The 27,875-nt window shown below is 40.3% G+C and overlaps 1 long non-coding RNA gene across 1 annotated transcript in view; it reads right to left on the reverse strand.

The window, feature by feature from the left end:
* LOC123364051 overlaps positions 1-27,330 on the reverse strand; it is an 80,204-nt gene extending 52,874 nt beyond the window's left edge. The window contains exons 1-3 of the long non-coding RNA XR_006576977.1: positions 27,228-27,330; positions 10,230-10,391; positions 7,992-8,091 (exon numbers count right to left, since the gene is read on the reverse strand). This is a non-coding gene — a long non-coding RNA (uncharacterized LOC123364051). The remainder of the gene's footprint in view (positions 1-7,991; positions 8,092-10,229; positions 10,392-27,227) is intronic.
* Positions 27,331-27,875: the final 545 nt, after the last annotated feature.

Raw genomic sequence — 27,875 nt, forward strand, 5'->3', positions numbered from 1 at the left:
TTTGTGACCAGCCGGTCACTAGACACTCACAGAAATTACCAGGTTTGCTATCCCCACAGGGACAGTGAACATACTAGATTATTTGATTCAACCAAGGATCAACTCCTATTTAACATCACAATACAGATATTGTAATTGTACAGTCATAGTAAAGAACCACCACCACCAAAAACAAAACAAAAAACCTCTATAATCTTGTCAAAAAAAGATTAAGATTTAAGAGCAAGGATGAGTAGAAACAAAATGGTTATATATACACACACACACACACACACACACAAATCATAAAACACAAGCCTGGATCTACACTTCTCGATTGTTACCTTTACTATATAATAAAGGGAGATTTTCACCAAAGGATTAGTCTTTTGCAGAGTTAGCTGATTTCAGCCAAATCAGGATCCAAGCATTCTTTGGACACCCCTCTTCCATCAGAGATTTTCCAGGGTGAATGGATTACAAAGTGTCTCCTTGCATTCTACTTATATTCTTCAAAGTTGATTTTTTGCCCCCAGAGAGGACAACCTGGTCTCCTGGGTCTTCCTGTCCCCTTGTTGATTTCATATATATAAATTGGGCTCTCATTGTGTTGGCATAGAATGCTTAATTTATGTGTGCACCAAGATAGTCAGGTGACTATACATCCTAACTCAGGGATAGGCAACCTATGGCATGGGTGCCGAAGGCGGCACACAAGCTGATTTTCAGTGGCACTCACACTGCCCGGGTCCTGGCCACCAGTCGGGGGGGGGGGCTCTGCATTTTAATTTAATTTTAAATGAAGCTTCTTAAACATTTTAAAAACCTTATTTACTTTACATACAACAATAGTTTAGTTACATATTATAGATTTACAGAAAGAGACCTTCTAAAAATGTTACAATGTATTACTGGCACACGAAACCTTAAATCAGAGTGAATAAATGAAGACTCGGCACAGCACTTCCGAAAGGTTGCCGATCCCTGTCCTAACTCCTGTTTGAAAAAGCCTGTTTTCCCCTTTGATTGGTGACAGACTTTAAAAATATATATTCAGTACATATATACAACTCAAATATAATTCTTACATATATCACAGAATGAGTATAAGGATGAGTCTGACAAGCTTTTATTAGAGACCTTACGTGACATTCTTTATGGACAAATACTATGAAAGTGGCACACGAGGGTATAGTGAGTCTATCAGGCCTGTTAAGAGTTGCCATTACAGAACAGTGAGCCCTTTGTCAGGTGGTACCAATGGGCTTGTGGCACAATGGCTAGTACATCCAATCACAGGGCCGGCTCTAGACCCCAGCGCGCCAAGCAGGCGCGTGGGGCGGCCCTTTCCCTGGGGGGCGGCATTTGGCTCCGGCTGAGCTCCCGCAGGCGTGCCTGCGGCAGGTCAACCGGAGCCCGGGAGGAGCGGACCTGCCGCAGGCATGACTGCGGCGGGTCCCCTCTTCCCGCGGCTCCGGCTGAGCTCCCGCAGGCACGCCTGCGGCAGGTCCGCTGGTCCCGGGCTCCGGTTGACCTGCCGCAGGCATGCCTGCGGGAGCTCAACAGGTGCCGCGGGAAGAGGGGACCCGCCGCGGGACCGGGGAAGGGGCGGCGCTGCGCACGGCTGCTTGGGGCAGCCTATTTTCTAGAGCCGCCCCTGTCCAATCACCACAAAATGTTTTACAGTCATAAATAAAGTCTCACATCACCTTCCAGTGGGATGGTTTTGTCAACATTTTGCATGTGGGAAAAACTACAAACCTCTGTGTGCCTATAATGACCCATCAAGGTAGAAAGGATGATCTAGTCATTAGGGAACTGGAAAGACTCAGGTTCAGTTCCTGGCTCACCCAGACTTGCTTAAGGACACACAAGACTCCATCTACACTATAAGCTAGGGCTGTGATTTTCAGCTCACATACACATCCTTGTGCTCTCATCAAGCTAACTTGGGTATACATGGTAGGGTAGCATGCACAGCAGAAACAGCAGCACAGCTTAGCCATGCGGAATACATACCCACTGGTTTCAGACTGGTTTGTACTTGGCATGGCTAAGCCATGCCTCCTCTTCCACTGCCCAAGCTACTGCAGCTACACTACTATTTGTACCCGTACTAGCTTAATGAGAGCTAGTGTGGGTATGTGTGCACAAGCTGGGAATCACACTCTTAGGCTACATTTACACTGCAAGCTAAGTTTCAGAGTAGCAGCCGTGTTAGTCTGTATCCGCAAAAAGAACAGGAGTACTTGTGGCACCTTAGAGACTAATTTATTTGAGCATAAGCTTTCACGGGCTACAAGCTAAGTCTCTCCATCTCTCATTTTCCCATCTGTAAAAATAGGATATGCTCTCCTACATCAAAGGGTGGAGTGAAAACAGACACATTAATGACGAGGCACTTACACTAGGGTGACGAGGGCTAGATATACAGCTCAATTGATTTGTGGCAGATCTGGGGGCAGAACTAGCATCTGATTCCTTGCTTTCCCAAGATGACAGAGCTTTGATTATTATAAGGAAACTAAGTTACCATCATAAAATGATGGATTGACATTGAACTACAACTTTTTAATACGTAGGGAAACGTTAAAATGAAAAGTTAAAATGCAAATTGTAAATTTACACCCTAGCATGTAGCATGAACATCTCAGATTATTTTTCTTAAAATTAAAAGAGCTATTAGAAAACTGTAGCACTCCATGGCTAAGTGTGGCAGATGGCGTATACGAGGGAGTGGGGTGCATTTACAGTAAACAAATTCTTTATCTTTGACGGGTCATGGGGAGAACTAAAATGGTCTCCAATTCAGTCAGGGAATACTCAAAGATACTGACATTCAAATATATTAATTACGGTGAATATATTAAACTGAGGTAAAAATCTGATGGAACCTTCTTTTATGAAGATTTTTTAAATATCGCTTCAGGAGCTGACAGCATGTCGTCATTTGTGAAAGTGCTGCAAACTGTTCAACACCTGCTACTGAGGATACTGCCAAGGGTTTGGTGCCACTTATGTGGTCAACTTTTAATCCTGGTGTTTGATGCCACATTATAGAATTCATTAGTGACCTTTGTACCTGGGATGTCAGACAGAGTATACAACTGACTTAACTGCCTTACAAGGCAGAAAAAACTAACGTCAAAACTGCTAAATAGTTATAGAATTCACCAGCAGGTGAGATTGTAATGTATGGCAATAAATTATATCTTTTCTTATGAGATTAATAGTATGAGCTCTCTTCCTGTAATGTTTATATAAAGTTCAGATAAAACATTAATGAAGTGTTGCATTTTTCCATATAAACTTTTTTTTTTTTTTTTTACCACCACCAGAAAAAAAAATTGCTAAGCCAAACATTCAAAGAAATTTTGTCTGGATTTTAAAATCTAGCCTTAAACATTCTGTGTAGATTGTAACTCTTCATGTGCCTAACTTGTGTGCACACACAGTAGATGAGCCTGGAAAATAACCAATTTGTACACACACATCTGTCTGGCTGACTGGCCATCTGAGCTTGCAAATAACTGATTGGCACACTCACATCTAGTATTTGCATTAATAAGCTCGGCATGCACATGTATATGCATGCAATGATGAGTGTCTGCTTTGAAAATCTGACCATTTGTGGTCACTCTGCCAACATCTGATTTCCAGTTCTTTTTCTAATGTGCACACTGGACACCCTATTTGACCCAAGTGGTTAGCCCGTTTGGAGTCTTGCGGGTTGTTTCATCATCAGTTTCTCTTCCTAATGTAGTCAGGTATTCCTTATAAAAAACAAGGTTGCATCAAAGCCCTGTTTTCCTGAACATAGTAGAATCAAACAGGAGACAGTTTCATTGCTCAATCTTCCAAGCCTTTTTCTCCAGCCAGAACTCTACCCAAAAAAGCCTCCTCCTCTTAGCTTTCTCTCAGAATCATGCTACAAGTGCTTCTCTGGCTGTCCTTGGATTTCTGCTGCCTTCTCTGTTGCTTCTTCATATCAAAACAATACCCAGCTCCTGTATTCAGCCCATGTAGCTTAGTTTATGACTGGCCTTGCAGGAGGCCAATCTTTTAGGCAGTTGCCCCTATTGTTTCAGCGACTATTCCAAAAGGAGCTCAACTGCTTCCTACATTTATCCTGTTATGCCTGTGGCAGTGGTCCTCCCCGGGATGCACTCTGGGAGCCATGGGAACTGCTGTGCCCCTTTAACCACCCAGCTGGGCTGACCCTTTTTCCACACAGTTTGCTTGGAGACACAGCATGAGGCCCTGTTATCATCCAACATCAGGTGGTGCCATTCACCCAAACTCAGCTACCTGAGTGCTGTACCTAAGACACCCACGTACAAACAGCAGACACCAGCCAATTCCCAGCTCCCCAAGCATGCACCCTCCCCCCCGTTGGAGTATAAACACAACATTATACCATCTTGCACTGCACAGGGACCTGTACAATGTAAGCTCATAAATATAGTTAGCTCTCCCCTCAATGTGGGAAAGATATACAACAAGTCTGTATGAACCAAGCTGAGATTTTTCCCCAGACACTTCACTGGCTTAGATAAAATCTATCTTTCTATAGTTCATCTTGTTTTTTTGGTTTAAGTGAGTATAAGTGATAGCAAACAGACCAAACAGATTAATAAATTAGTAGATAAAATTTAGATTAGTAAATAAACAAAGATGCAAACTAAGCCTAACATACTAAATAGATTGGATATGAATTAATTTGGTGAGAAGTTGCTGATGATACAAGCAGTTCACCAGGTTTCCATACGCTAGAAATCCTTTTAGCCTGGGACCAGCACTTCCCCCAGTTCAATCTTTGTTCTTCAGGTGTTTCCAGGAATGCCTTATGTGGGGAGTGAGGCCACTAAATGATGTAACACCTCACCTTATATAGCTTCAACATATGGCAGGAACCCTTTGTCCCAAAAACAGTTCAGAGCCTAGTTTCTGGAAAAATACAGGTACCCAAAATGGAGTTCAGTATCATGTGGTCTGGTCACATGCCCTTGCTGAGTCATAGCAGCCATAACATACAGGCTGGGTGAAAGGTTCACTGGAAACTAAACTTTTCCATAGCCCATTGTCTTTGCTGATGGGCCATCAACACTGTCTAGCTTCTTCATTGTTGTACCTTAAAGGCTAGTTCTGAGTGTTCCCAGACTAAGAACATTTGAAAAACAGATAGCTAGTCAATATTCATAACACAAATAGGATAATCATATTCAGCAAATCATAACTTTTCCAATGACACTTCAAATGACTCATCTTGTACAAATTGCCTCAAAATTATGTCATAATCAGATCATAATCATACAACTATGAATAATATGGGATGCAGTGTCACAACACCCACTAGCATCAATGAGGTTTCACCGAGTGCCCAGGATATCACACTTGTAGTCTTCTCTCAGAATATGAGTCCCAAAGCAGGAAAGTGTGAACCAGTTTAGACAAAGTTTTCTAAACACTATATATGTTCCTCTAAATACTAGCATTGGATTGGAAAAAAAGGGGGGTGGGAATCAGTTCTATAGACTCCCCTAATTTTCTCCATGATACCTTTGTTTTTCTGAGTTTAACTGTTTTCAAATCCCATATTACATGTAGTATCTCATCCCTTGTTTAAAGCCTTTAACACTTTCTTTAGTGGTGGTGGGGAAGGGGGCAATCAATATTTACTCTGAGCTTTTCAGATTCCTTGTTGCTCATTCTCCCTGGAATTTACCGATTGTACCCTATTTATCCCCTAAAGCTAAAGCAAGTACAGATCTACCCTGATCGATTGCAGCCATATAATTTAAATTGTATTTGTCTGGAGAGAGTGTAATCTGCAGTAAAGAGTCCTGGGATTATTTTTGTACATCATTGTTCACAGAAAATTAACCCTGAATGAAGTTAAAAATATTAAGCCAAGTTCTGAACACATTACCTCTCAGTTTCTTATCTCACAAGCTTTCAATAGGCTCGTCTTGCCTGGCCAGTCATTAAAGGGACCCTTTAATAGCTTTTATAGAACCTAGTTAGTTATTTCCCTGAGGTTTTATTACAGTAGCTATCAGAGTGACATCAAGATCAACAAAGTTATTTCAGCTTTTTTCTTTCATTGGATTATTGAAGGCAATTTGTTTTAAACAAATATTCTGCTGCTGTATTTGGATCCCAAAGGTTGCAGCAATAAGGACCTGAAAGGAAAGCTGCCATCATTGATTTTCATTATCCAGAATGCTAAATGAAAACAAAGCTCATAAATAGTGATGAGTAAACTGTGTTTTTGTTTTTAAATCTTTCACTTTTAGTAATAAGGTGTTATCAATAACATAGGTACGGAGATGTGCTAGTTTACACCATAATATTTTAAAACTCACCATGCCCATTTAACATTTCATCGTGAACAAGTTCTCTTTGGTGTTTGTTCCTTGAGTCATTCTGCCAAAACCTTAACGTAACGAAACCTGGGCTTTTTCACCCTATTTATCCAAGGTAGGCAATCCTATGTAGTCTTTCAAAGATCATTTTTGGCAAGTTACATACACCTGCCTCGTATTGAGTATCAAGGTAATTGGAGTCATGATTCATGTCAGACAACTGTTTAACACAGTGGTTTGACATACGCAGGTGCAACTCTATTGTCTTCAATGTCCTAAAAGCTTATGATGTACTGCTGTTTTAGGTTCTAAAAGGTACTGCGGCATGTGGCTCATTTAACCCAGAAAGGCTGGGACTGCACCTTGTTCACACTCAAGTAATGTACTGAAGAGGATGTCTTTGCACAGCTGTGGTCATTGCATCTTTCACTGACAGTTATGTGCTCTCTTTGTATACATGCCTGATGATGGAGATTATCAGATCTGAAAGCAATAGAAAGACTTTTCAGGAAAAACAGGCATGACCATGGGATGTGGTTTAAGTTTTACTTACACACACACACACACACGTACGTGTGCGCACGCACGCAGAAATAAAACTAGAGTGCGTTTCTGGTACTTTATCCAAACCCCCACATTCCAATAGGATTCAAATAAATTATTTCAGTTTTGAACTCTCTCTACTTGACCATGTTCTTGCACTGTGTAAAGGAGCTGAGTAATATGGGGTCAGATTTTAAAGATGCAGTTTGCATGCACCCAGCTTTTTTTTAAAAAAAATATATAGTTGATTCGCAAAATGGGAGCGAATGCAAAAACTTTGTCTTTAGAAATCTGGACCCAAACCCTCAGCCCTCTATGGACCCCTTTGAGATGATCCAACAGTGCAAAGGGGACGTAGTACTAGCTTAAACTACCAAAAGGAGGATTCCTTCAGCAAGGAGAGAATCCACTGGTGGAATAGAGCCTCCAAAGTGCACCCAGTGCTACTCTCCTTCATAGCCCCTCATGTAGGAGAAGAGTCATGGCATGGCAGTTTGTAACAAAACCATTCTTGTCCCGGATAGGCCTGATCCTATATGAGCAGTGAAGCATGGAGATTGACTAGTGTGAAGCTCCGTTTAACCCAAACTATCCTGAAGTCTGGTGCCATTCACAACTCAGCCAAATGCAAGGATCTTGCTAAACAAAATTTTCAATGATGTTCCAAGTTTATCAAGTTTGGTTGACAAAGATAACTCTGCTGATATAATATACTCGGACTTCTATATGGCATTTGACTCTGTACTGCATGACGACATTTTCATTTAAAAACTAGCATTACTAAAAATCAATAATGTACGTTAAGTAGATTTTAAAATGGCCGATAGATTTCAAAACATAATTGTTAATGGGGAATCCGCATTAAATGAGATTGGAGGTTCTATTGGAGACCTGCAAGTTTAGTGTCTTGACCCAAAGCTATTTAACATTATCAAATTTAATTAAAAGAAAATATAAAATCATTGCTTATAACATTTGAAGATTCTAAAAAAAAGTTAGAATGGGGAATGAATAAATAAGGTCACTCACTCCAAGCTATCTGGATTTAATATGGCCAAATACAAAGTAAAACATTTAGAAGCAAAGAATGTAGGTAACACTTACAGGATGGAACATAGTGTCCTGGAAAGCAATGACTCTGAAATGGACTCCGGGGTCATGGTGGGTAATCAACTGCATATGAACTCCCAATGCTATGCTGTGGCTAAAAAGGCAAAATTGCAATCCTTGAATGCATAGACAGGGCAAGATCAAATTGGAGTAGGGAGGAGGTATTACATTTGTATACATCATTAGTAAGACTACCAACATACCATTTCCAGTTCTGGTGCCCACACTTCAGAAAAAGAGATTGAAAAATTGGACAGGATTCAGAGAAGAACCATGAGAACAATTTGAGGACTGGAAAACATTTTAAAATCTCTCACTGTATGAGCTCAGTCTATTAAATTTATCAAAGAGAAGTTTAAGAGGTGACTTCTGATAATTGTCTGTAAATACCTACACAAGAAAAAATAATCTCAGGTAAGAGAGCCTTCTACTATCAAGCAGGCAAAGGCATAACAAGACCCAATGGCTGGGAGTCTAAACTTGACAAATTCGAGCCAGAAATAAGGTACACATTTTTAAACAGCGATGGAAATTCTTTGTTTAAACAATTTATCAGGTTCTATATCATTTAAAAATCTTTAAATCATGACTGAGTGTCTTTCTAAAAGCTCTAGTTCAGCCACAATTAGTTGTGGTTAATACAGAAATTACAGGACAAAACTCTATGGCTTGTGTTATGCAGAAGGTCAGATTAGATTAATACAATGGTCCCTTCACCATTACCATCTTTCAATCAAGGCCCTGTTAATGTGTAGTTATCAATGCTAAAGGATTCAGTCCATTAACAAGACTATTGTCCAATGCAGAAAGTACAGTATAGTGATTAGCATTGGGAAAAAAATTGCAAAATAATTTCCAACTTATTTATCAAAACATTTGGATAAATTTACTTTGTGCTCAGGCACCTTATAGTTTGCCATCCACAAGCACGGTTTTCAAATGCCATTTGTGTGTACTCTAGCTTCTGTTTTATAAAATATATCACTATGTTGAACGACAAATCAGGCCTACTTCTCACCTAAATTACATTGACTTCAATGAAGCTGCTGTAGCCATGTAATTTAGGACACAAAATAGGCCCTTTAAACCATGAGCTTGTGATCAGATATGTGCGCTCAGATCCCCCTGCAACCATGAGGAGCCCTTTTGACTTCAGTGAGACCCACACAGATACAAGGAGTCTGCCCACACTGATACAATTGCAGGCTTAGGGCCATCATTTTCAAGTTTTTCTCCCCTGGGTCTTTAGAGCAAGACATTTACAAATGACTAGTGATTTCAGTGCCTCTGTCAGATTTTAGGTGAAGCTGTCAGAAACTACAGATCCCCCACACTCTGAATATCAGTGCCTCCCCTTAAGATTTCTCAAGTTGAGTGCCCAAAAACTGAGGCATCTAAAATCACTAGTCACTTCTAAAAATCATGGCCTTCTTGTCTATCATACTGTTATCAGAATTGTTAACCATGAGACTTCCATAGCATAATGTGGTAAATTAATCAGATTTTCAAACAAGTCAAAGAACTGCCAATATTTTTGATGAGGTTCAGTTCCTTGTTCTTATATTATGGTGATGAAGGCTGTAAAAATGCCTATAGACTAATACATTATAATAGTTTCTGGATCCCCTCTCCTGCACTCACATGCTGTAGCCCTGTATGCAGGTAGACATCTATTTCTCTCTCTCAAACACACACAGCTCTTCTCCCTTCTTGTCAAGCAATTCCCTTGGTATTAAAAGAAAAGGGAATTCTGGATAGGACTTATCAGAAGCCATTAGTGTATTAGTGTCCTTTATAATTGCTGCATTGTTCTCCGAGATGCCAGCTGCCACAGGAATAACTGAAACCACTGATTTTTTTTTAACTTTTGTAGAAGATTTGTGATTTTTTAAAAAAAAGTTAGTCTTGCTTTTCTCTCTGTTTTGCTGGATAAAATTTAAACAAGGCAGAACAAACAGAACTTCTTTGAGATGTCTAGCAGAAAATTCCCTGGTGGAAGCTTCAAATAGCTATAATAAAATTGATTTTTAGAGGTATAATATTTTGTGATACTGTAGATTTTAAAAAAATGTACAATGTTGCACACATACTGTCTGCAACATAGTCTCAACAGTAAAAACAAGTGTTGTAATCAGCATTGAACAGAAATAATAAAAATTGCCAGTATAAACGTGTTCATTCAGGAGTGATGTATATACAATCAGAAATATCAAAAGATTAAGTCCACCTCACCATCGCCCTTTCGCATCCTTTTGACTTCTCTCTCTCTACACTTTTTTCCATGCTGCCCTCCATGCTTGGAATAAGATTTCAGTCCCAGTGCTCTAGACCGTTTCTCTTTCCTTATCTTGTCCAAATCCTTCTGTGAGGCCTATGAACAGGGCTATTTTCTTTCTACCTCGGTGTAAAAGGGAAAGCAGTGAGTGAAAGAATTTTGAAAAGAAACAAACAGTGGTACTGTTAATTTGCATATAATGATCATAAATAGCCATATATTTTCAGTGCAACTTTCATTCAACCTTCATTCTTTTCTTCCCACTACTCCCACTCACTGAGTTATGTCTAAAATTTGGTCCCAATCCTACCATTGATTGTGCACAGATAGTCAATTGAAGGGTTGGGGCCTTAGATTGCAAACTTTGTGGAATGGAGACTCATTTATTCAGTGAAGCATCTGGCACACTTGAGGCACTGAATACATTTTTTTTAAAAAAGCACTAAAGTGGGACTGGATGTTACAAAAAGCATATACTAATTGTTTCAGTACAGTAATATGACAGCGACAAGCAAGTACTGAAAGGCTATAACTTAGTCATCTCCAAAGCTACAACCAGCTGGAAAGCAGTAGAAAAAGTAAACAGCAACAACAACAGATGCACAAAAACCACAGACACATAATATCTTGAGAAGTAATAAAGGCTGAATACCATCAATTTTCCTTCTCTATTAATATACAAAATATATATTAGAAGTCATCTGTTTTCCCGAAAAAATAAATAAATGAATGAATTTAAAAAGTTTCTTTCCTGTTTAGTTCTCCAATCTCTCTACATCCCTTCTTCTCTCTTTTCCTCTTCCCTTTATTGTTCTCTCTCAATCTTTCTAATTCCTCGGTCTAAACATAAGGATCTCTTCTTGGGTTAGAGTTTTTCTTTTTTGTTTACCTGCATATATAGTTGCAGACTTTCATTATATGATGACCACTAGTAGTTTGTTATTTAAACAGGGATCCAGCTGGCAAGGGGAAGTCAAGACACTGAGTGTGCCCATGTCATGGCACTAATGACAGTTTAAGAAAGAGGAGAACTGCCAGATGCTAACTGAAAACTGCAGAGCCACACGCCCCAGTTACATGCCAAATGGATGACCTTGTGTTTATATTTAAAATGAAGCATAAGATAGCAAATGTTAATAATGGCAGATGTAAAAATGCAAAATATGGATGTTGCCAACCCTCACAATTTATTGTGCATCCCACAGTATTTGGTGTTTTTCTTAAAATCTCAGTTCTTGGAGTGATGTTAATTTGTGCCAATCTCAGCTTTCATTTAACAAAATAAAAACCTTGAGAACATGACCTAACTGCATATTAAAGATTCAAAACTCAGAAGGCAAATAAAGAACCAAAATTGTTTCTTAAAAATAAACCCTCATGGTTTCTAAGTCACTCTCTCAATTTTGGCAGATTTAACTCAATTTTGGGGGGATTTGACTCATTGTTGTGAATACTTGGGGATGGCAGTATGAAATCACGACTAAGTGCTTGGATTCAGTCACTAGGAATTGCCTTGCAGTGGGAAGAGCATAACATGTTCTTAAGAAAGAGTACATATACCTAAATAAATTGTGCTGTGCCAATGTCTACACTACATGGTCTCCAGAAAGATATTAATGAAAACAGCAACTCAACAATCTAACACAGAACATGACACAAAGGCATGTAACCAGCCTACAGGGCACTGTTCTGGGTATTAGTGAGGAATTCTAGTCTTGTTGGGTTCCGGGAAGTGGGCAGATGCAAGCCCGCCCATGGCTAAAGAACCCTCCCACAGCCTGTGGGGAGGATCCGCTGAGCCCAGGACACAACAGAAAAAATACCAAGGAGGGTCAAAGGGTCAAAAATAGGAAACCTGAAGGGGACACTGAGCAGAGGACCCCGGACAGCACCCACCGCTCCTCGAAGGTATTGAGGGAGAATTTCTAGTCACGGGCAGGCAGGGACATAATAGTCTACAGTAGACTATATCCATTACTCACCCCATCTCTGAATTCTCCTACCCTACTTCGAAACCTGAGCTCCCCTCCCTGTTGCTGTTTTCTGACTCTTCCCATAGGTCAGGTACCAGTATACTGGTACCTGGTTATACTGGAAGATCAAGCTGTGCATGTATATTCCTCATACTGGCCTGGCAACCAAGAGGTAAATGCAGGTATTGCTGGCCCGTGCTGATTGGTAGCCTCACAACAGCTGGAAGAATAAAACAGCTGGGAAGCAGAGGGGCAGGGTGGCTGCCAAAAGAGCAAGCACTGGAGAAGGAAACTCCTGCCAGCAAGCTGCTGAGAAGCTGTCCAGAAACAGCACCCTGAGACAGGACAATCAGATCTACAAGAATCAAGGGAGATAGGAAATTGCTCAGGGCACAGGAGGAGTTGCTGAGGCCAGATTCTGCTTGGCTGGATTATGGGCCCTGAGCTGGAACACAGTGGAGCGAGATTTAAGAACTGAAAGGGTTTCCAGACCCCCTGAACATCAGGACCAGCTGACCCCACCAAGTATAAGGGAAAAAACACTCATACCCCATCAGGACTCCCCCCTGCCATCAGATCAAGTGAAATCCAATACAACGCTCCATCTGGCCAGTCTGTTCTGCCATCCAGAGCCCTGCCTTCCAAACAGAGACTGAGGTTCAGCCTCCTGAGCATCTGCAGCCACACCCCACATCCTGACACAATGGCAGTCACTCTACACCTCTTATAAGGTGTAATGACACTACCACAGCTGAGTGATCAAAGCAACGTTGGTATCTGTGCATCATTTCCAGTAGAGATGAGACACTAAGGTTCCTGGCAAGGAGCCCTTTTCTCAGTACCTGAATAGACATGTGAAATCAGTCACAAAGATTGTCCTTAGCCTTACCCCATGCACACTGCTCTGTGAATAATGGGTATTATGAAGTATAGGGTGTGCACTATGTCTGAATTAATGTTAAGACAGCAATCTAAACCGTTGCAATTTACTGCCTTTTGAGTGTGTGATAGTTCAGCCTTAGAAGTTCATTAACATTAGATTTTAGCATTTAGCACCACACCAAGTCATTTCATACAAGTTTACAAGACCAATTTTTCTTTAGATACTTAATTACGTCTATATTATCTTCTCAAAGGAGAAAACATAACAGTGTGGCATAATTTTGAAATATTCCCATTGCACATGAGAAATGATGCTAAGGATGAGTTATGCAGGTCATCCCAAATAGAGCCATGCTATTCTACAATACAGATTTTACATTATTTTGGAATATAATAGTAACACTCCATAAATCATGTAAACTAACATTTGGAGTAGAGTTAATCCCATTCAAATTTTTACAGAATATTTTGAAATTGCTAATTAGAGGATCTCTACATAAAGAATGATCTACAAACTCAACACATGGCATGACGCTGAAGGAAGATGAGTTTCCAGTGGTCTAGACACATACTTCTATCAATATGAATACAAGGGAAGAGACATAGACGTGTTTGGCTCCTACACACATCTTAAAATAACGTAACTAAAGTTTATGTATTGGCTACTCCCAAGTCAATATGTAAAAGAAAATCAATGTGGTATTGATATCCCTCCTCCTTTCTAACATCAATTATTATAATTCAAGAAGGTATTTACTGTCTTTTTAGTCTCTTCCTGATAGTGTCTCCATAATGCAATATAAAATCCTTGTTACATATTATGAAGCCCAGAGCAATATAAAAACTCTTTCCACGTTATAATTTACATGAGAGAGAAATAACTTCATATTAGCCTTAAGATAGACCAGGGGTAGGCAACCTATGGCACCCGTGCCGATTTTCAATGGCACTCACACTACTTGGGTCCTGGCCACCGGTCCAGGGGGCTCTGCATTTTAATTTAATTTTAAATGAAGCTTCTTAAACATTTTAAAAACCTTATTTACTTTACATACAACAATAGTTAGTTATATATTATAGAAAGATCTTCTAAAAACGTTAAAATGTATTACTGGCACGCAAAACCTTAAATTGGAGTGAATAAATGAAGACTCGGCACAGCACTTCTGAAAGGTTGCCAACCCCTAACAGAGTGACTGTATAGAAGAATAAAAATGTGTCTCTGTAAAAGACTGGAGGTAAAATCTTAGCTGAAAATCATTTCTGGTACCTTCAAGGATTCTGCTGAATTTGTGGGATCTAGTTTGGCTTTATCTGCATCTAATCAGTGCCTACTTTCTTTGCTATTGCCCTCAGATGGGCTCAGCAGTTTGAAATACTTAGATGGTTTCTGATATTCAGATATAAAAGTTTCTTGCCCATCTTCACATAATTTAATGGTCAGAGTTTGCCCTTTGTAACTGAAGAACTTGAAAGGAAATCACTGTCTGTATTTCAAACTTTCTTACCTCTATTATCTGTTTAAACTATTCCCCTTTTTTAATTGTCAAAGTTGAAATATTATCAAAGACAGACAATTTACGTCCTTATGTCAAATGTTAAATAATTTTTGCTGCTCTTAGAATCTTCTCTTTATCAGCACAGTTATGTTCTCAAATATTGCAAAGCCTGATGTTCCACAGTTGGAGGGATGAAGGTGCAAAAAAACAGGGCTTTATGTACTCAATTAATCTTAAAAGAAATTTTCTGGCTCTTCCAGGGTGCTGTGAAAAATATTTCAACTACTTTAAAACATCACCCTTTTCCCTCTCCTTCTGCAATAACTTTCACATTATTATGGTTAAGTCTCTCTCTATTTTCAATAACTTCACATTTTTTTTGTTAGTTTGAGGTTAGTAAACTGCCACCAGAACAGGAGATGAGCCATTTTGCTATGATTCTGCAGCTGAGATTATGCCACTCATGTCCCTCCCTGTCCTATTGCAGATCAAAGATTAGCTTTTGTAGACCAGCACTAGAACTGGTTGGGAATTTTATATTAAACATTGTGTCAGAAAATGCTAATCTGTCAAACAAGTTTTCACAGAAACATATTGGTTTCTATGAACATCTTGTAGGGAAGGTTTCTCAGCTCACAATGGAATTTCTGGTCAGATAGAGAGGCCCATTCCAGAATAGCCCAGGGATGTGCAAGACCCAGGTGAATCACGCAAAGCAGGGAATTCCACATACAAGATGAGTTCCCTAAGCAATGAACTACTGGCTATTTTGGGTGTGGGTCTCTCTCTTTTTGACCATAATATAACATTTAACATCCCAGTGGTGTGAAGAACACCTCAACAGCCCAACACTATGGCATTTAATTTAAAAAAGGGGAACTATGCAAAAAATGAGGGGGTTAAACAGAAATTAAGAGGTACAGCGACTCAAGTGAAATTCCTGCAAGCTGCATGGACGCTTTTCAAAAAAGACACCATAATAGAGGATCAACTTAAATGTATACCCCAAATTAAAAACCACAGTAAAAGATCTAAAAAAGAGCCACCATGGCTTAACCATCATGTAAAAAAAGCAGTGAGAGATAAAAAGGCATCCTTTAAAAAGTGGAAGTCAAGTCCTAGTGAGGTAAATAGAAAGGAACATAAACACTGCCTAATTAAATGTAAAAATGTAATAAGAAAAGCCAAAGAGGAGTCTGAAGAACGGCTAGTCAAAAACTCAAAAGCTAGTAAAATGTTTTTTTAAGTACATCAGAAGCTGGAAGCCTGCTAAACAACCAGGGGGCACCTGGATGATCAAGATACAAAAGGAGCGCTTAAAGACGATAAAGTCATTGCGGAGAAACTAAATGGATTCTTTGCTTCAGTCTTCATGGCTGAGGATGTTCGGGAGAGTCCCAAAGCTGAGCTGGCTTTTGTAGGTGACAAATCTGAAGAACTGTCACAGACTGAGGTGTCACTAGAGGAGATTTTGGAATTAATTGATAAACTTAACAGTAACAAGTTACCAGGACCAGATAGCATTCACCCAAGAGTTCTGAAAGGGTACGTCCAGACTACCCACCAGATCGGAGGATAGCGATCACCGAACGTGCTCCCCGTTGACTCTGGAACTCCACCAGGGCGAGCGGTGGAAACGGAGTCGACGGGGGAGCTGTGGCCATTGATTCCATGCCGTGAGGATGGGAGGTAAATCGAAATAAGTTATGCAACTTCAGCGACGCTATTCCCGTAGCTGAAGTTGCATATCTTACATCGACACCCCCCCCCTCCCCAGTGTAGACCAGGCCACAAAACTCAAATGTGAAGTTGCGGAACTATTAACTATGGTTTGTAACCTGTCCTTTAAATCGGCTTCTGTACCCAATGACTGGAAGATAGCTAATGTAACGCCAATATTTTAAAAAGGCTCTAGAGGTGATCCCAGCAATTACAGACCAGTAAGTCTAACATCAGTACCAGGCAAGTTAGTTGAAACACTAGTAAAGAATAAAATTGTAAGACACATAGAAGAACATAAATTGTTGGGCAAAAGTCAACATGGTTTCTGTAAAGGGAAATCGTGTCTTAATCTATTAGAGTTCTTTGAAGGGGCCAAACATGTGGACAAGGGGGATCCAGTGGACATAATGTACTTAGAGTTCCAGAAAGCATTTGACAAGGTCCCTCACCAAAGGCTCTTACGTAAATTAAGTTGCCATGGGATAAGAGGGAAGGTCCTTTCATGGATTGAGAACTGGTTAAAAGACAGGGAACAAAGGGTAGGAATAAATGGTAAATTCTCAGAATGGAGAGGGGTAACTAGTGGTGTCCCTCAAGGATCAGTCCTAGGACCAATCCTATTCAACTTATTCATAAATGATCTGGAGAAAGGGATAAAAAGTGAGGTGGCCAAGTTTGCAGATGATACTAAATTGCTCAAGATAGTTAAGACCAAAGCAGACGGAAGAACTTCAAAAAGATCGCACGAAACTAAGTGATTGGGCAACAAAATGGCAAATGAAATTTAATGTGGATAAATGTAAAGTAATGCACATTGGAAGAAATAACCCCAACTATACATACAATTTGATGGGGGCTAATTTCACTTCAAGATCTTTTTCCTGATTCGTTGGAGTCATCTTGGAGTCTGAAGACATTCACGCAGTGTGCAGCGGCAGTCAAAAAAGCAACCAGGATGTTAGGAATCATTAAAAAGGGGATAGAAAATAAGATGGAGAGTATCTTATTGCCCTTGTATAAATCGATGGTACGCCCACATCTTGAATACTGCGTACAGATGTGGTCATCGCATCTCAAAAAAGATATACTGGCATGACAAAAGGTTCAGAGAAGGGCAACTAAAATGATTAAAGGTTTGGAACAGGTCCCATATGAGGAGAGATTAAAGAGGCTAGGACTTTTCAGCTTGGAAAAGAGGAAACTAGGGGGGGATATGATAGAGTAATATGAAATCATGAGTGATGTAGAGAAAGTAAATAAGGAAAAATTATTTACTTGTTCCCATAATACAAGAACTAGGGGCCACCAAATGAAATTAATGGGCAGCAGGTTTAAAATAAATACAAGGAAGTTCTTCTTCACACAGCACACAGTCAACTTGTGGAACTCCTTGCCTGAGGAGGTTGTGAAGGCTAGGACTATAACAGCATTTAAAAGAACCTCCATGAATTTATCTAGTTCTAAGTCCATTAATGGCTATTAGCCAGGATTGGTAAGGAAGGGTGTCCCTAGCCTCTGTTTGTCAGAGGGTGGAGATAGATGGCAGGAGAGACATCACTTGATCATTGCCTGTTGGGTTCGCTCCCTCTGGGGCACATGGCATTGGCCACTGTCGATAGACAGGATACTGAGCTAGATGGACCTTTGGTCTGACCCAGTATGGCCATTCTTATGTTCAGTGATGGTCTAGGGTTACTTGATCCTGCGTTAGTGCAGGGGGCCAGACTTGACTCCTAGAGGTCCTTTCCAGCCCTACATTCCTATGATTCTATGCCAAATGTTAAGCCTGGAAGACATTTTATGGCTCTCCAGAAATTATTCACATACATGCCTGAAAAGTTTCCTCTGTTACAAAATTTCATGAAAGAGTTCAATTTTGCCTAATCTCCTATGTTTATTCCCCCCAATTTTTTAATTCAAGTATGGATAGAATACAGATGTTGCCTCTCAGATCAGATAATGACTATGGGTAAAATGCCAAACACTGAAAGGAAAATAGATAGGCAACAAGCCTTTCATCTCTCAGGCTACACAGACCTATTTGCTGGTACCAGTTAAGAGAAAAATGTCTTGTTTTTTATTTCATTTCAGGCTTTTTAGAAAACATTACGAACAATGGGGGAAGAGAAATCAATTCATAAATATTTTAAAGTGTCCAACAAATATGGATATGCATACACACTTAGTATGAATGTGATTGCAAGCTGGTTTCCACTATAACCCCCCTGCCATTTTCACATAATCATATTTCTGATGAAGTTTTCCATGCTTTGTTTCTGATCTAAAATAATTTTTTTCCAGAAAGCTTAAACAAAATCCTTCCAGCCATCTGAATTCATTGGGGGTGGAAACAAAAACACATTCATTTTTGAAAGATGTTCTACCCACACTTTTTTAAAGAGCAGGCTATGACAAAAACTGCTTGTAGTAAGATGAGGCCCTGAAACATAAACTCTTGTGTCAGAGGCCTAGTCTGAGGCCTAAAGCCTGAACCAAAGTACTTCCAGGCATTGCTAAGCAAAAGCTGGGCTGTAAGCCAGAGGCAGACCTCACTCACAGAAGTGGTGAGAAGAGGAACTTGTGCCAAGATGATGTCAGGACACTTCACAGACATAACAAGGAACAGGCAGGTGCATCTTAAAGACAGGACAGCATGATGGCTAGATCTGTATGTTTGGAACAACATGATCAAAGGGGAGACAGCACCCTAATGAGCCAAGAGGCTGTACCTCAATACATCAGCAGGGATGAGTAATCTGTCCTGTAACTGTATAAAAGTAGGTCCCAGAGTGCGCATCTTTGTCCAGCCTAGGGGGCATTGGAAAGTCCCAACACCAACTGAGCTGTGTCCATTGCCAGGGGGACACAAATTCGTTGCATGTCCTGTAGAGTCTATAAGAAACTATTACTGTGCTTCGTGTGACAATAAACCTAGATCGGGTTCCTTCGTACCTTACTAGAGTCTGTGGTCTTTGGGGGTTCTCTTGGGGTTTGCTGTGTCAGCTATCTGCGCAGAGCCGGGGCAGCACACAGAGGGAACACGCACGCAGCCGACTTATCGAACAAGAGCAGAGCACCACACCGGTAGCTACTAACAACACTGTTGAAGTTAGAAATATATTATTTACTACTTGTATTACCATAGCACCCAAGATCCCCACTTCATTGTTTTAGGTGTTGTACAACCACAGAACAAAAAGACAGTCCTGTCCCAAAGAACTTGAAATCCAAGTATATCTGAAAGAAATGTGACACACTGTCATAACTGAGGACTTGTGCGTTTGCTTGTTTTCAAACAAATTGCCTTGACTTTAACAATGCAATGAGCACTTAAATTGTAGTTCAAGAATGCACACAGCATTTTTTTACATGTGCACATTTAAGAAAAGATGAAGTGGTTAAATAATAAAGGTTGTATGTTCAAACTTAATCCTCACATTTGCTGACTTTAAGTTTACACAGTTAAGCACACAAAAGTGTTGTTCCATTACCACCCCTCACCTTGTAAAGAAGTGATGGCCGGTGTTGGGGTACCATTAAAAGCAACTAAATATCGAGACCCTAAAACTGAGGCATCCCTCAAAATGCAGGCATGGGAAAAATTCTAATTAAGCTTCTTTGTAATAATTCAAACACAAATAAATAAAAAAACATGTTTTAATATAAGAAATGTTGACCTTAAAGAATGTCTTCTATAATTCCCCTCGCCCCCAACAGATTAAAGGGTAGAAGGGGATAATACACATATACTGACTTATAACCTTGAAATATAAATGAAGGACTGATAAATGGTATAATTAAAAGCCTTCTTAGCTATATTTCAATTATTTGTAACAAAGTATATTGAATGAGTACAGATGAGGTAACACTTAGGCCAAATCCTTGCTGGCCTAAATGTGGTTTTGCCAATTCTTCTTTTGCATGGAATTGCTAATCTGCTTAAAATGTTATTGATGACAGAACAAAGATAACAGGTGTTCGAAAAAATAAGTACGGTAAATATCATTACATGTAAAGATATGTACCCACTGCCCTTTTTCTGGGAAGAGCCAGGGCAGGTTGACATAAAATGACATGACACAGAAACTGCAAAACCAAGCTGGAAAAAGACAGAAGTTGGGTAACTGAAGCTTGTGCATGCATAATGTACAACAGGGGCTCTCAAACTGGGGGTCAGGACCCCTCAGGGGGTCACGAGGTTATTACATGGGGGGGTCGCAAGTTGTCAACCTCCACCCGAAACCCCGCTTTGCCTCCAGCATTTATAATTGTGTTAAATATTAAAAGGGTGTTTAATTTATTAGGGGGGGGTCTCACTCAGAGGCTTGTGATGTGAAAGGGGTCACCAGTACCAAAAAAAAAAGCCTGAGACCCACTGATGTACAGGTTATCTAAAATCCAAAGTGATGATGTGCTAAAAGCCAAATTGGATAAAGGTGAAGTAATCTGTAGTGGAGAAATGTATAAAAGACCCAGTGACTGTTGGCCCAGACTGAAGAAACTCTGGACCAGAAACTGAAGAATGGGACCAAAGGACCAGATCAGTGATCAGAGAAGGCAACAATCATCACGGAAGGTGAAAGAACTTCCTGATGCCCCAGAATATGGTAACTAGGGCCCATTTATCAATTCTGTCTTGTCTATTATTGGTCTGTCTTCAATGCATGTCCAGACACTATATGTGAGAATTATTCTGTCTGAAATTGTATAAAGGCAAAATTGATTAAGCCTAAATTGGGTGGACTTTTGACTCAGTTTCCCAACTTTTATCCCCAAAAGTCAGAGTCAGTAACTCTGGGTTGCTACAGGAATGGATCAGCTTACAGCAAAGGTGAAAGGTAAGAGTCCTCCCCTTTCTCTCTCTTTCATTAGAAGAAAACCTTTCAAATAAAAGAATCAGATTTTAAACCTATGCATAAAAAGGCCAAATCTGTTTGTTGCTTAGCAACAACTATATGAATTGGGCACTAATTGCTTGTCTTGTGCATTGCTCCTGTGCAAGACCAAGTCATTGCCCTGAAACCAAGGGCAAGGCTGTGCCACCTAGCACATGCAAACTTCACCTAGGATCTGATTTTTCTCCAATAAAATGCCATCAGGACCACAAAACACTCTGCAATCAACTCATTTTAACTTTGGTCTTTTAGACTAAGTTCTTTGGGGCAGCAACTGTCATTTATTTCATGTGTGTACAGTGCCTAAAACAACAACATGGTCCAAATATGGTTGAGATCATTAGGCACTGCCAGGGGCGGCTCTAGGAATTTGGCCGCCCCAAGCAGTCATGCCTGCGGGAGGTCCACCCGAGCCGCGGGACCAGCGAACCCTCCGCAGTCATGCCTGTGGGAGGTCCGCTGGCCCTGCGGCTCCGGGGACGTCCCGCAGGTATGACTGCGGAAGGGTCCGCCGGACCCGCCTGCCGGCAAAATGCTGCCCCAAGCGCACGCTTGGTGTGCTGGGGTCTGGAGCCGGCCCTGGGCACTGCTGCCATGTAAGTAAACATTAATCACCATCACCAGCTAGCTTAGCCAACATGCTGCTAGGCAGCTGATCCCGCTACAGACACTGAAGCACCTGACAGCTTTGCTGCAGCTGCAGGCTCTTAGCTTGCAGTGCTAGTTTGTAGAAGACTGGGCCATCCAGTTACCAACTTGTAGGAGGAAGAACATTTGGCAAATCTTGAACTGCAGTAGAAACATTCAGCACTGGGGCATCTGGCAGCAGGTTCTCATGGCTTGTTTGGAATGAAGAAAAGTCTATGAGAGGCCACTCCTGCTCTCCAGTCCCTGCCCTCTCTTTCCCAACACAACCCACTTCAAAACGTCTAATGAGCTGAAAAATTTGACACTTGAGTCAGATCCCTTCTGCCACCATCATGTAACCTAGGTGAGAAAGGAAGGCCTTATACTTAGGACATTGGGTATATGGAAAAGGGAATTAAAGAAACTAACTGAGCCAACTCATTTATCTCCTGCACATTCTACAAGGGCTGGCTCCAGGGGTTTTGCTGCCCCAAGCAGGGAAAAAGAAAAAAAAAAAAAAAACCCCAGCCATGATCGCGATCTGCAGCTCTACCACTGCCGCTTCAGTCTTCGGCGGCAGTTTGGCAGCTGGTCCTTCGCTCCCAGAGAATTGCCACCGAAGACCTGGACTTGCCGCCCCTCACTGTTGGCCGCCCCAAGCTCGCTGGGCTGGTGCCTGGAGCTGACCCTGCATTCTACAACTTGCAATATCCACCCAGAGCCTGACTTTTATAATGCCTTTCACTTAATACACCCTTAACTCCTCATCACAACCAGGCTCGTGCCCAGATTAGTGAGCTGACTAGACCACCTTCCAGCTTTGCCTCACATGCAGACTTGGAAAATGTGGTCCTTAGCATTGCAGCCTGGTGCACTCAAACACACACATATACACCTGTTGGTCAGGTTTGCCAATTTTCGTGCTATTTGCTGATAACTCTTAGGATGTCTGTAAAATGGCAGGAATACCATCTTTCATTAAAGACAAGAGGCTTTAAAAAAAAAGAAACCCTACAGCTTGATTACCCTGACCTAAAAATCTCCTAATATGTAATTCTTGCATTCAGCTGTAACTTTGCAAGATTGCTCCTGCTGAGCTGCAATGTGCTTATTTTTTATTTTATTTTAATTCCAACTTGTCAGGCACAAAGCCATGAGGTAGATGTTCGAACATGATGAAAATAAATTCATTAGCCCAATCTTTCTGCCACAGCATTCTGACTAAGTGCTGCAATGGGTGAAGAGACCCAGCATGTGGCCAACCAAACTGCCTTGTAAAATAAAAATAAAAATAAAAGGGGGGTGGGAGAGAAAAAAATTCTGACATTTATTTAATGATCATGTGGTTTTGTGTATGTGAAAGTAAGGGCCCCTGGATCAAAATCAGTATCCAGAAACAAAAAGAATTAACATTACATTAGTACTCTTGTTTTTCCACTAAGCATTAGGCAGTGACCCAAGCAGTGAACTGATGTACATGCCTTGGAACCTTATTTAAGCAAGTGATATGGCAGGTGCTGTAAATTTGTTCCTTCATGTTTTACTGCAGGTCAGTGAGACGCTTCACTCCTAAAGTTGAACTGCTTATCTCTACATCTTCCATCTGTAGCTTTCCTGATTCTGCTATCCATGATCCATTCAAGGATTCTTATCTCCAAACTGTTTAATCCTTTGAATTGCAAAAGGTGATTTATATCCTGTTACTTCTTTTCTATCCCCACTGCTATACTTTTTTCCTAGCACTCCCTGGCAATTTTTGTCTCCCTCAGAAACTGGATGTGCAGTTGTTAGCCATCTCCCTCCCACCTGCTTCTCATAAGGGTCTCAGCATTGCCACTGGCACCTGTCCTGGGGTGAAATCTTGCCTCACTGGAGTCAACAGGAGCAGGATTTCATCCCTGGTCCTGGAACTTTTAATCAGTTTCACCTTCTACTTGTACATTGTCAAGTAATTGTGCTATTCACTTTCTGTCTGTACTTTATTGACAGACAATCTTTATGTATTGTCAAGCATACAGTACACAGATTTCTAATGAATACTAGCTTCATACAATAGGAGATTAAATTTAGGACTGCAACAGAAAATAGACTGCCAAATCCCTGGTTCAACTTCTGTTTTCAGGTTTTTTTAAAGTCCTAATACAAATACCCGCAAGACTAATTTAGCGAACATTGGCCTGTCCATAGCAAGATATAAACCTTACAATGTACTCTGGCATAATTAATCAAGTCATCATTGGGTAAAAATAAAAAAGACCTAGTTTAAGCAGGGCTGCCCGGGGGGGGGGGGGGGAGTGAGGCAATTTGCCCCGGGCCCTGGGCCCCACAGGGGGGCCCATGAGAATACAGTGTTCTATAGTATTGCAACTTTTTTTAATGGAAGGGGCCCCCAAAATTGCTTTGCCCCAGGCCCCCTGAATCCTCTGGGCAGCCCTGAGTTTAAGAAGAGAAATTCATTTTAAAAAGGGATTGAAATCAAAGTGCAAACACATTTAGAACTACAGGGTATACATCCAAGGACAAATCTGACCATGAGGCCATTGGAAAGAGCTGACAACATGGAAATGAGGCATTTTAAAGTAAACTGTTATTATTTGATCTCTAAACATCTGAGACATTTTAATAGGGAAAGTTGTGCTCTAAACACTTATTTATAAAAGCTGGTCATTTTGTCCCTTAAGTGTTGTCTGGCATTCTCAGTGCAGCTTTTGAATTATGGTTTTCCTACTGCACTTTCCTTCCTGCCCACCCATCCTTATTTCTCATAAAAGGAAAACATCAGCATTCAGTTTGCATCAGCCCAGCCACAGAACTGCCCATTAGACAGTTTTCTCAATGTTACAATCTCTGACACCCAGTTGTCAGTTACCATTTAACCTAAGGCAGGCAAATTAAAGTGAGACACCAAAACTTGCTTTTTTAAATTAAAAAAAAAGCCACCACTCCATCCATATATTTACACACACACACACACACACACACACGTCCATCGAGTCACTCTTCCAATAAAGACATTGATACTAAAACCAAAAGCTTGCTGCACCATAAGCACTGAAAACTCCATATTTATTTTTACAGGGCAGTAGAGCACAATCAAAGTATTACTGATGAGAAATCTTTAACAGTACTTTGTACTTCCACAGTGCCTTTCATCTGAGGACCTAAAAGTATTCTACTATCATTAAGCACCAGAACAGGTAGGTGATGTATGTGTTGCATCTATTTTTATAGAGGAGGACACTGAGGCACAAAGAGGTTAGTTAGTTTGCTTATAGACACACAGACTCCTTGGAATAGCTGGAAAGACCTGTGTTCTAATCACAATACAAAGCTTCCACATGCATGCTGGAAAGAAAGGCCCTGATCCTGAATGAGCTCTGGACAGGTAGATCCAAAATGACGCGTTCAAAGAGGAAAAATTACTTTCCCCTTGCTTAGGGGTACCTTTTTATAGTTTGTTTCCTTACTCTTGAATCCCACCCTTTTTGCCCTTTCAGGTTACTATTATGTAAATTTTATTGACTGGAGAACACTTATCTCAAGATTACTTTTTCTTCATGAAGTCACAGATTGAATTATAAGCTTTTAAAAACGAATTTATCCACTTTTAAGTTGCTAAGAATCCATAGTGTTCAATTTTCAATATAGTTTTACTTGTTACCATGATCAAATATTTTAATTTCTTCTACATATTCTTAGGCAAAGGCCCTGAGCAGAGTCACTTATTCAGAGAGCTCTGTACTTAGGGCAGAGAAGAGGCAACTAAAGAACTATAGGCTAATACACTATTCAGAAGTTTTCCTTTAAAAAAATGCTTGTGGTGACCTTTCACTTTGACCAATAATTTATCCAAAAGTTTAATCTGCTTTATAATGTTAATTAATAGGAAATGACTATCCAACTCTTGGCAGTTTATTTGCAGCAATTAAACATTTGCTTCTCCAGAATTTCTCTTTCCATTGATCAGACTTAAAGTGCAATTCACCTCTGCTGGGATGCACTTCTAGAAGGTCACAAATAGACTTGTGCCATTTCACTCACTTTCTATTAGAGATGTATCAAACTACCCATGAACATTCATGCTGTATATCACTGAACACAAATGGGCCCAATGACCTGTAGACAACAAGGGTATTGAGCAACCTATTAGACATGCTGACAAAAATACAATATTTGGGTCATATTATACAACATAAAAACAATTACTTTCAGGAGTTTCACTAAAAGACAAAGGTCACTAAGAAGTGCAGTCCAGAAAGAGAAGACCTCAGTTTTATTCATCAAATGAGGCACTTGTTAGAGGTGACGTGTTTCTATAAATATATTTTTGCTAGTGGCTACTAAAATATAGCGCTCTAATCTGAGGGGTCGCTAAACAGCCTGGAATAGGTCAGAAGACCTGTTCACAAACCACAATTAAATTCCAAGTATATGACTCTGCACAACAAAAATTCACAGTGGCCTTTTGGCTTTTTGTTTGTTTTTTTAAATCTGTATAAAACCAGCATGAGCTCTCATATACCACATACATAATTTTCTGAGACATCCTCAGAAATATGTTAGGTGACATTTTGACAGCAGGAGAAGAAATTCAGCATTATCATTTATGACAGGCCACATGTTGTGATAAAAAGGGAGAAAATAAAGACCAAATAAAGTTTGTCCCTAAAAATCAGGGGCAATTGAGAGACACAGCTTGGGGCCCCCATAGCATTTTTTTTTAAAAGAAAGTATTTCATACCAACACATTTCAACATGTACTGAGCCCTACTGCCAAAGGGCACATTTGAATGAATGAAAGAGGAAATCTCATTAAATGCTGAAAGCAACTTCAAATTACTATGCATTTTCCAATACAAGAGCCAATAATTATATTAAGTTTCCACTAATATAGTTAAGTATATCTCATTACAACTAATTGAGAAAGTACAATACATTAACCCAATTGAGGTATTTTATGCACAGAAAATTTCACTAAGCCCTGCTCACACTTCAGCTCATTGTGAAGCATGTCAGTGCATAATTTTTTATCATCATCATCATCATCATCAGAGTGCATTACCACCTTTTACATGACACCTTCTCAACTGCCCCTATTCTATGGGCTTTGAGATATAAATGTTTAGTCCTCCAAGTCCTTGAAAGTGGATGCAATTCATCCACAGGCAAGAGGTAAACTTAAGTCCATCTTCACCTTTTAAACAAAGTATTTCAGAAATTGTGACTCTAGAAAAATGGCTTAGGGTGGCTCCATAGTCACTATGTTTCACAGATTTCTATTTCAAATATTCCTAGTTGGGCAAGTAAAAAGTAGTAGTCCTCCTCTCCCTCCCCAAATGTAAGCCCCACAAACTTACCCTGTGCTCCAAAGAGTCAAGCTGAGTTCTTTCCACTAGTGATAAAGATTCTGCAAGCCTCAGATCCATATGTCCTCAACTACACCTGTGCAGGCCCATTAGACTTACATTGGTTTCCAAAGGTGTCCCAGAGGGCATAATTTGTAGACAATGGGGCTGCACAGCTGTCATTCAAGGCATAATTTGGCCTACTTGCTCTTCATTACTGGCAATGATGCACAAGCTGGAGTTAATCCAGGCTGAGCTTGCAGAGCTGGCAGTTAGGTAAAGAAAACTCCTTTTACTGGCAAGCTGAGAACATTTGATATGGAATCAGTGAGACAGAATATATGGAACTAACTGTGTCATTCTTGGAGAGTGACTTTACAGGCAGAACCACTCTGGCTAATGCATACCTGCCAACATCCCTAAAAAACAGTAGATTGGAAATTTGCATACATAAAGCCAGAAAGGGGTGAAGGGGACAGAGCAAGATACCAGTATTTAAATCTAATCCCTGTCCCATTCCTGGCATTTTATTTTTAGCACCCTCTTCTAAGCATTTCACCCTGCTAGCACCCCTGCCCCCAGCATTCCACCTACCAACACTTCATGTTTAGCACCCTCTCTAGGCATTTCACCTCCAGCCATTTCATCATTCTCCCATAT

The sequence above is a fragment of the Mauremys mutica genome, chromosome 2, assembly GCF_020497125.1.
Source record: "Mauremys mutica isolate MM-2020 ecotype Southern chromosome 2, ASM2049712v1, whole genome shotgun sequence".
NCBI lineage: Eukaryota > Metazoa > Chordata > Testudines > Geoemydidae > Mauremys > Mauremys mutica.